Raw genomic sequence first — 17442 nt, forward strand, 5'->3', positions numbered from 1 at the left:
GGACATTCTTTTTCTAGGTATTTTCTTTCTCAGTTATTCAGACAATCATTGATCTAATAACAAAAGGAAGCTTTTAGAGACACTGTGTGCCAGATATTACTCATACTTGATAAATTGCATGCCCAAGGGAATATGAAAAGAAGCACATCAACAAAAATAGAATATAATTCACATGGATTAAAACAATATGTGCCAAACACTTCTTTTTGTGGGAGAGGGAAAATAGCAACATATATTAAAAAACTTAACAAGTGAACATAGGAGATTATGGCCCTCATAGGTTTTAGTTATTCAGTGGACTTTTCCTGATTGTTTATTTTGCATTAGGCATTATGCTGAGAATGCGTAGTGGGACAATGTGGTGAAAGGAACAGATAAGTTAAAACAATAATTAAAATGCAATAAGTAGTAAAGTGGAGGTCAAAAGGAAAATACATTTAAGCAAATGCAAAACAGCATATAAACATGAAAGAATGAGGTATTGAAGGAAAGGCAAGAATACTGCTATTCTTGGGTGTGGAGGATACATATCTCAAACTGTCTGTTCAACATGTCCACTTGGATACCTAATAAGCCTCTCAAACATAATGCACCCCAAATTGAGCTTCTTATTCCTCCACTCTCCACCTCCACCAGCTTCTCCATGGTCTTCCTCTTCTTAGTTTATGGCAACCGCATCCTTCAGCTGATCAAGCCAAATGCCTAGGAGTCACTATTGAATCCTCTCTATGCTCCATATATAAAGTATCAGCAAATCTTTCTGGATCCCCTGAAAGGATCCAGAACCTGATCACAACTCACCAGCTCTACTGCATCCATCCTGGTCCAAGCCACCATCATCTCTGGCAGCATTGCCCCACTTCAACCTATCTACACAGCAGACAGAGTGATCTGTTTATACAGTAAGACAGATCAAACCCCACCTTGACTCTCATCTCACTCTGAGTAAAAAGCTAAAGTCCTCACTGTGATTGATCAAGGTCCTGAATAATCTGACACTTCCCCTCTCCTCATTCTGCTTACCTCACCTCTACTTCCTCTTGTTGCCCTCCCTTCTCCACCCACAGGAGTCCAGCTCTTCCCCCAGCCTCCCCCAGGCATGCCTGTTCTACCCCCTCCAGTTTTTATTCAATGACCCTTCTCAGTAAGTCTTTCTAATCCCCCTACATAAATTGCAACCCCTACTCTCATATTCTATCTTCTTTTTAATTTTTCATATCACATGTAAATATCAAACACATTCTTTATTCTATGTATTTATTTTGTTTATTATCTGCCACCTAAAACCCATGCCCAGAATATAAGTTCCAGAACAATAGAGATTTTTGTCTGTTTTTGTTCACTGCTGTATCCTCAGAATCTAGAATAACATTCGGAATATTAGAGACATTCAACAAATATTTGTAAAATTCATGAATAAATGAGTGGGGTGAATGAGATATGAAATGATCAAAGTTGAGATTGAAGGGATACACAAGGGCCCAGCTCTTGAAGGTGCCATGGTAAGAACTTTGAAACTCGGGCACCTGGGTGGCTCAGATGGTTAAATGTCTGCCTTCGGCTCAGGTCATGATCCCAGGGTACTGAGATCAAGTCCCACATCGGGCTTCCTGCTCCTTGGGAGCCTGCTTCTCCCTCTACCTCGCTCTCTCTCTCTCTCATGAATAAATAAATAAGATCTTAAAAAAAAAAGAACTTTGAAACTCATCAAACAATAGAAAACCACAGGAACAAGAGAGATGTGTATGTGTGTGTATGATATATAAATACATAAACTGTATAAAGAATGCAATGCGTGGGGGGAAAGACAGGAAAAAATGGACAAAGGACTTGAATAGACATTTCTCCAAAAAGATATCTAAATGGCCAAAAAGCACATTAAAATATGCTCAACATCATCAGTCACTAGGGAAATGCAAATCAAAACCACGACGAAGGATCACCTCACTAGGATGACTATAATCAAAAAGAGAGGTAATGACAGGTATTGATGAGGCTGTGGAGAAATTGGAACTCTCATACATTTCTGGGATTGTAAAATGGTGCAGCTACTGTAGAAAACAGTTCTGCATTTGTTCAAAAAGTTAAATGTATAGTTACCATATGACAGCAATTGTGGCTTGATAGTTCATTTCTTCTTGCCACTGAATAATATTCCATTGTATGGATGTCCCAAAATTTGCCTGTTTACTTATTGAAGAACATCTTTGTTGTTTCCAAGTTTTGGTAATTATGAATAAAGATTCTATGAACATTCATGTGCAGGTTTTTGTATGGGCGTAAGTTTGCAACTCATTTGGGTAAATATCAAAGAATATGATTGCTGGATCATAGGGTAGACTATGTTTAGCTTTGTAAGAAACTGCCAAACTGTCTTCTGAAGTGGTTGTACCATTTTCCCTTCTCACCAGCAATTAATGAGTGTTCCTGCTGCTCCATATCCTCATCAGCATTTGGTGTCAGCAGTGTTTTGGATTCTAACCATTCTAATGGCTGTAGAGTTTGTTTCAATTTGCAATTTCCTGGGGCACCTGGGCGACTCAGTTGGTTGGGTGTCTGCCTTTGGCTCAGGTCATGATCCCAGGGTCCTGGGATTGAGGCCCGCATTGGGTTTCCTTCTCAGTGGAGAGCCTGCTTCTCCCTTTCCCTCTCTCGCTCCCCCTGCTTGTGCTCTCTCTCTCAAATAAATAAATAAAATCATTAAAAAATAATTTGTAATTTCCAATGAAAGCATTGATGAAAAATGTTGACTATTTTGGATCCTTATTTGCCATCTTTGTATTTATATTATAGTATTATATAATAAGTTTCCAGTGTCTCCAATCTAAGTATGAATTGCTTATTTTTAGTCTTCCCACATTTCTGGATTCCAGTTCATATTGAGGAAAGTGAATCTAAGGAATTTAAGGACAGACTCTATCTAGTACGCCCATTATCTGGTATAGGAAATCACTCATGTGATATGTAAAAATTGACTCATAGCATGAGACTGATTATAAAGCCCGAAGTCAGTCAGTTTGCATTTCCTCCTGGAAGATACCACTATTGGTTTTTACTACCTTCCTTCCAGGTCATATATTCTAACTTAATTTAATGGCTTTTAAACATGCCCAAACACCCAGACTAGAAACTCAGAGCTACCTTTGGGTTTTCCTTCTGCTTCACCTTGCACATTAATATAGCTACTATATCTCATGAATTCTACTTTAAAATGTTTCTGAAATCAATATCATTTTTTTCATCCTGACTGACAAATATTATTGCAATAACTTAAAAAAAATTTTTTTTCCTGCTATAGAGGCCTGATGTGGCAGCAGGAGGCTTCCTATTGTGATCAGAGATCTAAGCTCTCCACTTCTGCTTCACCAGAGTACCTTCACTTTTTGTCTGTTTTATATACTGGATTCCACATAGATTTAATTTTTTCAAAATAATTTTTTTCCAAACACAAGCAACCAAAAATAATTTGATAAATTGAACCTTATCAAAATTAAAACCTTATGTGGATCAAAAGACACAACCAAGAAATGAACAGAATAGGAGAAAATACTTGCAAATTATGTATCTGATAAGAATCTTACAACCAGAATATATAAAGAACTCTTCAACTCAATAAAAATAAGACAAATATTCCAATTTTTAAATGAACTCAGCAATTCCACTCCCAGGTATATATCCAAGAGAATTAAAAACATATGTTCACACAAAAACTTGTACATAAATTTTCATAGCAGCAATATTTCAAAATATCCCAAAGTGGAAACAACCCACATGTCCATCGACTGATAAATGGATAAACAGAATGTTATTCAGCTGTGTAAAGGAATGAAGTACTGATTCATGCTACAACATGGATGAACCTTGAAAACATTATACTAGGTGAAAAAGCCAGACACAAAAGGCCACATACTGTATGATTCCATTTATATGAAATATCCAAAGTGGACAAATACACACAGAGAAAAAGTAAGTTAGTGGTTGCTAGTAGATGGGTAGATGGGAGAATAGTGAGTGACTGCTAACAGGTTTGGAGGTTCTTTTTGGAGTCATGAAAATGTTCTGGAATTATATAATGGTGACAGTTGCACAACATTGTGGATATACTGAAAACCACTAGATGTTCTAAAAAAACCACTTTAAAATGGTGAATTTTGTGTTATATGAATTATATTCCAAATAAACATTGCAAAAAAAATGGTGTCTTCCAGAAATTATTATCTGGAGCTTTAGAGACAACTTTGTGATCCAGAAAATAAGCAGAAGGATCAATACAGTAACAATACTGTATTGTTTACTTAAGACTACTGTGGATTTCTGCTGAGGAGGAATTTGTGGAGAATTCTTACTGCCAGATTGAGTGATCCTCCCAGATAAGCAGAGTTGGGCTTAGTTCTCACGTCACTGTAATCCCAGGGTAACTGCTGTCATGTGCAAAGTTTGAAAATGCAATTGTTCAAACTGAGTAAACACAATGCTCATGGGGCACATGAAAGCCCACAAGAAATTATATAGATAGGCTAGTTTAAGGGCTGCTGACCAATGCCCTTAGCCTGAGGTAGGGCAGAACTTTCATATGTGCTTGTAAAACTCAGGTAGAAATGAAACTAACTACTAGAAATAAGGAAACAATGACAAAACTAAAAATACCACTATAACTATACAAGCACATGGGTTTCATACTCATGGGAAAATAATCTATTTATGCATTGAATGCTTTTTCTCTCATCACCTGTAGAGGTTAGGATAGATGATCAAATCGGCACTTGTTTGAATTCATTCCCGAAAGAACACAAAAGTACAAAATTTGAGTTTAATGGCAAAAGACAAATATTTTTTAAAAATATGAACCAATTAAAAGCTCATTACCCAGAAATACATTTGATGGTGTATGTCTTGGGAGGAAATGGTCTGAACCTTTTCTTGAAGCCACTCCCTGACCTACAGCTGGAGTAAGAACAATACAAGAGAGAGAAGAAGCAGTGCAAGACTCAGGCTCCAAGTGGTTGTTGAGGCAAACCTGCAATAAGATAGAGGAACTTTGAGGAAAAGAATTCAAGGGTGGTTCTCAACATACCAAGTAATGGGATATAGCCCGCTATGCCTGGAGCAGTTTCCAAGTTTCGACTTCCTTAAGAGACCTGGGATTGTTGAGGGGCCCTGATGGGTAGGTAGCCTTGTCTGGATTTTCAAGTTAAGACTAAGATGACCCCGGCAGGCAGGAGGGATGAAGAGGTCCCAAATAGACTGTCATGTAGTAGTTCTGTGTAGTGCACAAGTTTGAAAGGTACATTATATCTTGTGTGTTATGTAGACTGACAACACTAGAGTTCTTAATTTATACTAGAGCAATAGTACTCAAAAGCAAACAAATAGTAATTTGACAAATATTTTACTATAATCACTGCATATTGTAAGCTATATATAGAGTTACACACTTAACTCACTCCCAAAGAGAGAGAAATGGAAGGATTTTTTTTTTTTAAGACAAGAAAAAATGCATTCTTTTGATTAATTTTCTCATGTTCTGTCATCATGCAAAATGAAATTCAGGTCCGAAGGGCAGTAAGCAGTCACAAATATGCAACATCCATCTGGAGTGGTACATGGGTAGTCACTAAGGAAACGATTCCAAAACGGAAACCATAAGTGCCTTCACCAAAGCCAGATAATTAGAAATGCTGTTAAAGAAACCGTGTAGGATGTTTCTTAACTTCCTGGTTAAGGTAAATCAGATCTAATTATATTTTAGTTGCTAATTCCTACCCAAATCATTGAAATTTTTCATGAAAATTAATTAAACTGATAATTCTTAATAGGAAATTTGAGAACAATCAAGCTCCCTCAATGTTGCGTAGTTTGTCAAAATAATTTATAATCTTAACAGGAGTACAGTATCTTCATGCATTACTCTCTTCTCATAACTCATGGGATTCTTTTTCTCTTTGTAGTTATATTAAATAGATCCTATAGATCCTTTTTCTGTTTTAGTAAGTTTAGAGAAGGCAAATTTAATTACTTCAATTTCATATAGGCTTGTGAACACAGACTGACCCACGTCATATAGAGACATGCACGTTATCACAGCCTACCTGAAACATATCTGGCAGCCATTAAATCATCTGCTAAACTGCCTTCAAGTTTGGGCAGGAAATTGAATGAGGGAGCACAGGAGGGAGAAATAACTTTTGGGTAAGTAAGAATCAGAAGAAAAATCGAGTAGGTGGAGAGTTCTGTTACTCGCCTTGCCTTCTGAGCTGTGGTACCCCCCCAGTAGTCTCACAGCCCCTTATCTGAAATTTGTGGGGTCAGAGGTGTTTCAAAATTCCAAATGTTTTGGACTTCATGAAGGTAATCTATTTTGGATATGTTGCATATGCCATGACACCCCAGGGTGGCTGGGGCAGCAGCTTATAACCAAACATTGGCATGTCTGCAGTTTAATGTATGAACATCACTAAGTAGAATAAAAAAACAACTGAAAAAGCCTCTTGTCAGTTCAGATCAGGTTTGACTTTCAAATTAAGTCTGAAAAATCCTTTGGTTTTCAGAGATGATTTTGGAATTGTGGATAAAAATCATGAACCTGTAATGAAATTAAAGAGATTGCCCTCTTTGTCCTGGTTGTAGGTGGAAAATCCTCTCGGGTGTCTTTTTCACACCCTGTGTCCCCCCGACCCTTCATAATAGAACTTGAGCAAAAGCGCAGAACCGCAGGCCCCAGTGTGACCCTCGCTCCGACAGGTCAGTGTGTCTTGGGAAAGAAATTTGACGTTCAGTCAAATAAAGAGATCCTTGTTAGTTACACCCCCAACTGAAGAATTCTGTAACTGCTTGATTTGGTGAATCATGGTGAGTATGTGAATTTCCAAATCATTATCTTGGAAATCTCTCACTCTCTCATTCACCATTACCTAAATTTTGTGTATCATTTATCTCAGCAATCCAAGATTATCTGATGATGAAAAAATGCTTACCTTCCCTGCGAATTTAAATGTATGAGGTATCCCTGCCTATTCTTCGGTTTCCTCGCTCTCCCCACTGAACCCTCTGCCCCAATCCAAGTTAAATGGAACTAAAAGTATGAGCAAATTCTGAAAAACCTTATTTTGATAACTAGCACAAGCATAACAACTACAGTCAATGTGAATCTCTTTGGCTGGGAATCAATTTTCATGTTTGAACTTGCAGAGCTGTCAGTTTAGGAACTGAAAATGCCATTTTCTTGGTCTTCAGACCTACTCAGTGAAGGAAGGTTCTTAACTGGGAGGACTAAGGGCTGTGTCAGAAAGGATCCACGGTGGCTATGCAGACCAGGGCCATCCAAAAGAAGCATAATGTGATCCATACTTGTCATTTAAAATTTTCTAGTACCCACATTTAAAAAGAAACAAGTGAAATTAATTTTACTAATATATTTTATGTAAGCTCATATATCTAAAACATTAACTTTCTGATATGTAATATGAAAACTAATGATAAAATATTTTATATTTTTCCCACCAAGTCTTTGAAATCTTGTGTATATTTTATACTTAAAGAACATCTCAATTTGCACAAGTCACATTTCAAGTGCTCAAGAGCCACATACTATTGGCCACCATTTTGGACAGTAAAAGGAATGTGAAAGTTTAGAAAGCGAAGCTGGCACCCAATCCCTCAGAAGTTTGTGATTCTTCTGGGAAAAGGATGGCTCCTACTTTGACTTTTCTTTCACATTAATTCTACTATATATTATAAACAAAAATAAAGACCATCAACTAGTGAAAACAATGTCTAGTACCTCCAGTAAACTAATGAAATACTCGGGATTCATGCTCAGAATTGGATGTCATTCCTTGGCTAAGTAGAAGTCACAGTTTGAATCCAAAATTGGAGTAACACTGCAATCAGAAAGGTGTTGCCCACTGATCTTTTTGCAAAGAAATTTACAGAACAAGTATCTCTATTGACTTTAACCCTGAACTTCTGCTGGTAGCAACTTAAACTGCCCTAAGGAAAACATGTACATAGTAAATGCTAACAAGTGAATGTTGAAATGATTTAAAAATAAAATTCAACCATGTTTAGGCAGTTAGACTTCTTCCCTTTTGGAACTAAGGAATTTAGGTCTTACAATCTTATTGTGCAGTAATGAGCTGCATCTAGATTTTCACAACTATGAAATGAGAATAATGTCTAGTGTTTTATTACAGGCATTGTTCTCAGTGTATTACATGTACTGATTTGCTTAATCCTCACACTAATCGTATATGGAAGATACTGTATTTTTTTTTTCTTAACATATATTGCATTATTTGTCTCAGAGGTACAGATCTGTGATTCAATACTCTTGCACAATTCACAGCGCTCACCATAGCACATACCCTCCCCAGTGTCTATCACCCAGCCACCCCATCCCTCCCACCCCCCCCAACTAGAGCAACCCTCAGTTGCTTTCCTGAGATTAAGAATTCCTCACATCAGTGAGGTTATATGATACATGTCTTTCTCTGATTGACTTATTTCACTGAGCATAACACCCTCCAGTTCCATCCACGTCATTGCAAATGGCAAGATCTCATTCCTTTTGATGGCTGCATAATATTCCATTGTATATATATACCACGTCTTCTTTATCCATTCATCTGTCGATGGACATCTTGGCTCTTTCCATAGTTTGGCTATTGTGGACATTGCTGCTATAAACATCAGGGTGCATGTACTCCTTCAGATCACTACATTTGTATCTTTGTGGTAAAGACCCAGTAGTGCAATTGCTGGGTCGTAGGGTAGCTCTATTTTCAACTTTTTGAGGAACCTCCATACTGTTTTCCAGAGTGGCTGCACCAGCTTGCATTCCCACCAACAGTGTAGGAGGGTTCCCCTTTCTCCACATCCCCGCCAACATCTGTCATTTCCTGACTTGTTAATTTTAGCCATTCTGACTGGTGCGAGGTGGTATCTCATTGAGGTTTTGATCTGGATTTCCCTGATGCCGAGCAATGTTGAGCACTTTTTCACGTGTCTGTTGGCCATTTGGAGGTCTTCTTTGCAGAAATGTCTGTTCATGTCTTCTGCCCATTTCTTGATTGGATCATTTGTTCTTTGGGTGTTGAGTTTGATAAGTTCTTTATAGATTTTGGATACTAGACCTCTATCTGATATGTCATTTGCAAATATCTTCTCCCATTCTGTCGGTTGTCTTTTGGTTTTGTAGACTGTTTCTTTTGCTGTGCAAAAGCTTTTCATCTTGATGAAGTTCCAATAGTTCATTTTTGCCCTGGCTTCCCGTGCCTTTGGTGATGTTTCTAGGAAGAAGTTGCTGCGGCTGAGGTCGAGAGGTTGCTGCCTGTGTTCTCCTTTAGGATTTTGATGGACTCCTGTCTCACATTTAGGTCTTTCAACCATTTTGAGTCTATTTTTGTGTGTTGTGTAAGGAAATGGTCCAGTTTCATTCTTCTACATTTGGCTGTCCAATTTTCCCAACACCATTTGTTGAAGAGACTGTCTTTTTTCCATTGGACATTCTTTCCTGCTTTGTCGAAGATGAGTTGACCATAGAGTTGAGGGTCCATTTCTGGGCTCTCTATTCTGTTCCATTGATCTATGTGTCTGTTTTTGTGCCAGTACCATACTGTCTTGATGATGACAGCTTTGTAATAGAGCTGGAAGTCCGGAATTGTGATGCAGCCAGCTTTGCTTTTCTTTTTCAACATTCGTCTGGCTATTCGGGGTCTTTTCTTGTTCCATACAAATTTTAGGATTATTTGTTCCATTTCTTTGAAAAAAGTGGATGGTATTTTGATGGGGATTGCATTGAATGTGTAGATAGCTCTAGGTAGCATTGACATCTTCACAATGTTTGTTCTTCCAATCCATGAGCATGGAACGTTTTTCCATTTCTTTGTGTCTTCCTCAACTTCTTTCTGAGTGTTTTATAGTTTTCTGAGTACAGATCCTTTGCCTCTTTGGTTAGATGTATTCCTAGGTATCTTATGGTTTTGGGTGCAGTTGTAAATGGGATCGACTCCTTAATTTGTCTCTCTTCTGTCTTGTTGGTATATAGGAATGCCACTGATTTCTGTGCATTGATTTTATATCCTGCCACTTTACTGAATTCCTGTATGAGTTCTAGCAGTTTTGGGGTGGAGTCTTTTGGGTTTTCCACATACAGTATCATATCATCTGCAAACAGTGAGAGTTTGACTTCTTCTTTGCCGATTTGGATGCCTTTGATTTCTTTTAGTTGTCTGATTGCTGTGGCTAGGACTTCTAATACTATGTTGAATAGCAGTGGTGATAGTGGACATCCTTGCTGTGTTCCTGACCTTAGGGGGAAAGCTCTCAGTTTTTCCGCATTGAGAATGATATTCGCTGTGGGTTTTTCATAGATGGCTTTTATGATATTGAGGTATGTACCCTCTATCTCTATACTCTGAAGAGTTTTGATCAAGAAGGGATGCTTTACTTTGTCAAATGCTTTTTCTGCATCTATTGAGAGGATCATATGATTCTTGTTCTTTCTTTTGTTAATGTATTGTATCATGTTGATTGATTTGCGGATGTTGAACCAAACTTACAGCCCAGGGATAAATCCCACTTGGTCGTGGTGAATAATCCTTTTAATGTACTGTTGGATCCTATTGGCTAGTATTTTGGTGAGAATTTTTGCATCCATGTTCATCAAGGATATTGGTCTGTAATTCTCCTTTTTGATGGGGTCTTTGGAAGACACTATTTTATTCCTACTTGAAGGATGAAGAAACTGAGACCAAAAAGGTATTTTATCCAAAATCACACAGCTAAGAAGAAATGAAATAGTATTCAAACTCATGTTAGTAATCATTATTCTGTAACCTATTAGATTTATAAGATGAGGTGAAAATAAAATGAAACCTGATTATCTTAAATAGAAATCACAGTATAAGCACAATATATTAATATTAAAAAATATCTCATAGTGAAAATACTAAGAAAATACTCCTTTGTTAAAGGAAATCTATTTGGTTTTGTTTTTAAATATGTGTATTTATATGTCCCTCTTTTAATACAAATGGTAGCATAATATGTAGACTGCTATGAATTTCACTTATTTTAAACTAATAACTTTCTCTGATCTTTTCACCTAAGCATTGATATAGTATTCATTATATTTCTTTTTTTTAATTCCCAAATTTGCTTTATTTTTTTAATCATTTATTTTATTTTTTTCATCATGACAAGCGTACTCTTTAATCCCCATCCATTATTTCCCCCAGTGCCCCCACCTACTTCCCCTCTGGTAATCGTGTTTGTTCTCTAGGGTTAAGAGTCTGTTTCTTGGTTTGTTTCTCTCTCTTTTTTTCCTTTGTTCATTTGTTTTGTTTCTTAAATTCCACATATGAGTGAGATCATATAGTATTTGTCTTTCTCTGACTGACTTATTTCGCTTAGCATTATACTCTCGAGCTCTGTCCATGTTGCTTTATGTTTAAATTATATGTAGTTTGTCTCATGTTGTACCAAAGCAGCTGAAATTTAAACTCATTCATTCATTTACTTCATTCAAATACTCATCTATTAGTGATACTTTCCCTGATGCTTTAAAGTAAAATAGCAATAGGGCGCCTGGGTGGCTCAGATGGTTAAGCGTCTGCCTTAGGCTCAGGTCATGATCCCAGGGTCCTGGGATCGAGTCCCACATCGGGCTCCCTGCTCCTTGGGAGCCTGCTTCTCCCTCTGCTTCTCTCTCTCTCTTTCTCCCTCTGTCTCTCATGAATAAATAAATAAAATCTTTAAAAAAAAAAGTTAAAAAAAGTAAAATAGCAATAAACTTTTCTAGCCCTTAGCAATCTCAATCTTCCTTAATTATAAATTTATACATATTATTCCTTATTATAAGTATATTATTATAAATTTATGTATAAATTCATTATTCCAAATTTACTTATGTGTTTGTGTTCTCTCTGTCCTCAATAATGTAAGCTCCATACAGGCTAAATTTTTTTCTGTTTTGTTCGCTCCTATATCCCCAGTACTTGACAACAATGTTGGGATCTTAGTAAATCCTCAATAAATATTTATCAATTGAACAAATGATTGACTTTTTAATATTTATTCATTTGTTGATGCTGAAACAACACATATAGCAATTATGTACATAGACTTTGGAACAAAAAAGACTTGGATTAGAATCACAGCTGCCATTTACTATTCGTAAAGTATTTATAAATTTATTTATTTATTTATTTATTTAAGATTTTATTTATTTGTCAGAGAGAGAGAGCCCAAGCAGGGGGGAGTGGCAGGAAGAGGGAGAAGCAGGCTCCCCACTGAGCAGGGAGCCTGATGCGGGGCTTGATCCTAGGACCCTGGGATCATGACCCAAGCCCAAGGCGGATGCTTAACCAACTGAGCCACCCAGGCATTCCTATTGTAAAATATTTAAAAAATAATAAATACATTGATCTCATAAGATTATTGGGAAGATTAAATAGGATACTTCTTTCTAAAAGTAGCATAGAGGCTGGCACAAGGCTATGCGCCACGAATGTTGTTGTTGTTAAATTTTTATTACTTATGCACTCATTAAATAAACACAGTGCCAAACACTGTGCTAGGTGCTGAAGGAGTTTGAGCTAAAGAAGACATCTCTTTTGAGATAAATCATAGCTTTTAATACACTGCTGGACTCATAAGAAGTAAAGGAGCTCTTTAAGGCTTCCTTACCCCACAAGCTCTAGCCCACACCCTCCACACTCCAACCCTAAGGTGAGCTGAAAGCAGAGTCAGGCGCTGGAAGCAGCAAGCAAATGAGAAGTGTATGTTTTCCGGAGAGCAAAGGCTACAAGCTGTACGGCCATCAGGGGCTCAGGCCTCAGGCCGGGACCGGGCAGACAGGTAAGCCTGCCAGTCTGACATAAGAGAGGACTAAAGTCGTACCTGTGTCAGTAGCAGCAAAAGTAGACAGAAATTCTCTCTGAAGAAATCTGCATGATCCCCATGATTTAAGATCATGCAAGTATGAGTTCAAAAAGATCACCAAAAACACAAATAAACAAGCCATCATGTTGCCAAAAAAGGAAATAAACAGGTTTATTAGACCCCCAAGGATTTCACATTTTTAAATTATTAGATAAACAATACATAATATAGAAATAAAAGATAGGATTATAAATTTGATGAAGAAACAAAATGACAGGTAGATTTACAAAAGAATCTAATAGAACTCTTTAAATTGAAAAATATAATTATGGAAATTAAAAACTCAATGGAGAGGTGAAACGAGATGAATAGCAGCTGCAGAGGGAATCTAAGAGGGCATACATGGAAACTACGAGAAAGACAAAGAGGCTTGTGGAGGAGGGAGTGAGAAGCCTGCCGTAGGTATAACCAGGGTCCCAGAAGTAGACAATAGAAAATATGGAGGAGAGGTGAGGATTGAAGAGAAAAATGGGTTTCTGATAAGACAAGACTCACCAAACAGGATAAATAAAAATAAAACTACACTTAGATAAATCACAGTGAAACTGCAAAATATCCAAGCAAAGAGATGTTATAAGTAGCCAAAGAGAAAAGGCAAATCACCCACAAAGGTACGACAAACTTCCAGCAGACTTCTGAACACACCATATAAACAGCCAGAAACTGGAATAATGTCATGAATAGTTTAATGAAAACTTAGAAAAGCTGTTTACAGTATAAGTCTGAAATAACAACCCTTTTAGACCTGGGAGAGTTGCTCCCAGCAGATCTTTACTAAAGAAACTTCTACAGAGGGGTGCCTGGGTGGCTCAGTCGTTAAGCATCTGCCTTCGGCTCAGGTCATGATCCCAGGGTCCTGGGACCGAGTCCCGCATCAGGCTCCCTGCAGGAAGCCTGCTTCTCCCTCTCTCACTCCCCCTGCCTGTGTTCCCTCTCTCGCTGTGTCTCTCTCTGTCAAATAAATAAATAAAATCTTTAAAAAAAATAAAAGAAAAGAAATTCCTACAGAATCCACTTCAAAATAGAGAAAAGTGATTCCAGAAGAAAGGTCTGAGATGCAGGAAGGAATGGTAAGCAGATCGATTAGAAAACATGTGCTTTATGATAAAAATGATGTCTGATTGTGAAATAAAGCATTCCAAAGCCCTTGCATTTTGGGGAGAAGATGAAGATAATGGATTACAATTTGACTTTGTTTACTCAAGAAAGATCACTGAAAAAAATAGTAATAGAAAAGTTTAGTTTCAAAAACCAGAAGCAAAAAGAAGATGAGAAAAACAAGCAAATAGAAGTCATGTTAAACTTTTTTAAAGGCAAAGAAGAGGGGGAAAAGAGGTGTAGAAAACATAAAACAAACAAAAATAATAAAGTAAGGTGGAGTAAAAAAATCTAAATGTATCAGTAATCACAATGAATATAAATGTTATCATCTTACGAGTTAAAAACAAAGTAAATCAAAGAGAGAGAAAAAATTCCAGCTATATACTATTTATGAGATATGCCTAAAACACAAAAACACCAAAATGTTGAAGTAAAAGAACAGATAAATATTAATTTAAAGCAATATTATATTAAATAACTTTTTGAATAAAAAAACAAAAACCACCCAAAATCTTAACCATAATTATTTTTCATTTTTGTAAATTCCTCTTTTTGTCCCAAACTTCCATATTTGGATATTACTATATTTATGATACACATTTAATTTCAATTCAGTTTTTTTCTTTTTAAAGTTATAGTATAATATAATATCCCAAGTTTTTAGGTGGTCTGTATCAAACATATTTGACCTTTTTATAATTCAATTATATTTCCTGCACGACCTTTCCAGTAGTGAATTTTATAAGCTTATTACAAACTGTGTGAAGTAAAAACTCATTTTATTTGTCCTAAATGCTTAGAAATTCAGAATCTGTTTATCGTCTGAATACTTCTCGATTTAGGGACCGCCCGTGTTATTTTATGCATGCCACTCAGATTTTATAGATTGGGAACATAAGCCTACTTGGTCTTTGCAGGCTGAAGCATTGCCCTCTTTTGCACATCCTCACATAGCACCGTGCATCTTGCGGATCATTTTATCTGACTCTTCGGTCTTTCTGAAGAGGGCAGAAGGCTGCTTGGTTGGCTGGGAGTTGGAGTTGAGGATACAGCACCTTTCTAAGTCTCAGGATGGAGCACAAGACTGAAATAGAGGTGCTCAGAAATACCAACAAGCAATGACAACAGTAACAAACTTCCTACGTGCCACGTACTGTTTAATCATATTCCAGACGGTAGTGCTTACTGCTGAGTCCAGAAAGGCCTCAAATACCTTTCTGATTCTTCTTTCTCCTCCTCCCTTCTTTGTTTCCAAACAAATTAAGAGACAAGCGAGTAGGCATTCAGGCCTCTTGCCTGTTTGCAGAAGCTGTAGATTGGCATCAATGCTTCCATTCATCTGCCTCTCTTCTGGGTCAAGAGGGCACAATGACAGTATGGATTCTGAAACAAAGGGGTGTGAACTTGGGGGCAGGAGGCCAAAAAAGAAAAAAAAAATCCAAATAACCAAACCATAGAGGTCAATGCTAATGAGCAGAGAACCAGCTTACAACTAAGACTTTCCAAGCCTTTAAGGAACTAAATAAAATTGGATTATGTTTCAGTGACTGACATCACAGCATAGCTGAATAGTAATAATACAGTAGTGCAGTACATAGAAATTACATACGTACATAATTATGGCTTTATGCAAACTAATGAACCAGATGAACTTCTCTGTTGCCTCTGACACAAACCTTGGTTTTTCTCCTGGGAGTTGGAAAAAAGTCAATGTGTCAGCAATTCATCTATTTCTGCCTGTTGGTACATCATGCAGAAATTAAATGAGGTGCATAATGTGAATTTAGATGTCAACATTCTGTTGAATTCTATAAAGATGTACTAAAATGTTTAGTTTGCATTATAACAAATTTGTGTCATTCTGAGTTTGTTAAATTTGGATTATGGAAAATTGAAGATTTGCATAAATCTAAATTCTACTAAGGACCCTGTGTTAATATATTCTTCACATTATTTTTCCAAAGGATAACTTTGATCTGTTCAATCCAATCTTTAAAGTCTTCATTATATACTTTGGAAAGCAATATTTCCTTCAACCTCAAGTATTCAGCCATTAAATTAATCTTTTGAGCAGGTCCTAAAATATTTAGTAGTTTTATCTGACAGGGTAATCATCTGACATGAACATTATCATGATATATTAAAAACCAAAACAAACCAAAATAAAACAACAAAAAAAGGTTCATGCTGCCAATCATTTGGTTGGTCTGTGCTAAAGTCACCCGTAGGCCCTCACTGGGTCCCCCTGACAAATGGCACCTATCTGGGAATAGAGGCTGGTCAGGCCCAGAGCTCTGAGCTCAGCCACGGAGCTGAGCACGTCTAAGTGGGCTCTCCTGGGCCTGCCCAAGGATAACAACAAGAATTATAATTACTACTTAAACGAAACGAGTTTTAATATTGTGCGCCCCAATATTAAATATCAGCTTATGTAAAGCAGCCTGTAGCATATGCTGCATACTGGTTCATTTATGTGATAGCTTACCTCGACGCTGGCTCCTTTTAGAGCTGATGGTTCCGCTACCCTCTTACATATCATCACTGTGGATACCAATCTAACCCAAGCCCTTATCACCCAGACTGAGGCCACTGACACTCTTTCCCCATTTTCTTGCCTCAGCCTCATTCCACTTAAACTGCTCTCCACGGTCAAGCTAATCGTCCTATAATAAAGCTAGTGTCGTGTCTTACCACTACTGAACAAGCTAGAACGGTGCACAACTGTTCCTCCATCTGGCTTTACAATCAGTCTTCCCTGGCTGCCTTCTTTCCTTCCTCCCTTCTTTGTTTCCTCCCTCCTTCTTCCTTCTTTCCTTTTGACTTTTGACTGAATTATAATATACATCTAGAAGAGTGCATATATCAGTGGATTTTCACACAACTGACTAGCAACCCAGAAATTCCTTCTTGCTCCTTCCCAGGCTCCACCCACCCTAAAGGTAACCAGTATCCCACGGTCTAAGAGCAGGAGTTAATTTAGTCAGTCTTTACTTTTATTAACCTCCTACATGCAGGACTCTGGGAAAGGCTCTAACTCGGGGTACAAGAGGATGCCTTGGGCCCCCCAGACCTTGAACCTATGGCAGCAAGTCTAATTTGAGTCCCTACACTGATGGATCTGAATGTCCTGAGATGTCATCTGCCTTCATCAGAATTTGCTCAGGAGCTGCCAGCTAGAGGTGTCCAGGTGACAGCTAACAGAAGTTTGGTAGGGAGAGGGAGAGACCGGCGATGGGTAGGGTTTGCTGATGATGTTCTAAAGCGAACATATGCATTTTGCCTCCCTCCCATTTTCTCCATCTCTTGCTCTTCAATCATCTCCTCTGCTCCCTACTCAATTGCTTTTCAATTAACAAAGCCACAAAAGGCAACTGCAACCTGTGGCGTTCAATCATAGAG

This window comes from Eumetopias jubatus, unplaced genomic scaffold (assembly GCF_037043125.1).
Source record: "Eumetopias jubatus isolate StellerSeaLion01/CBP00866 unplaced genomic scaffold, mEumJub1_p1.0 scaffold_2, whole genome shotgun sequence".
Classification (NCBI taxonomy): domain Eukaryota; kingdom Metazoa; phylum Chordata; class Mammalia; order Carnivora; family Otariidae; genus Eumetopias; species Eumetopias jubatus.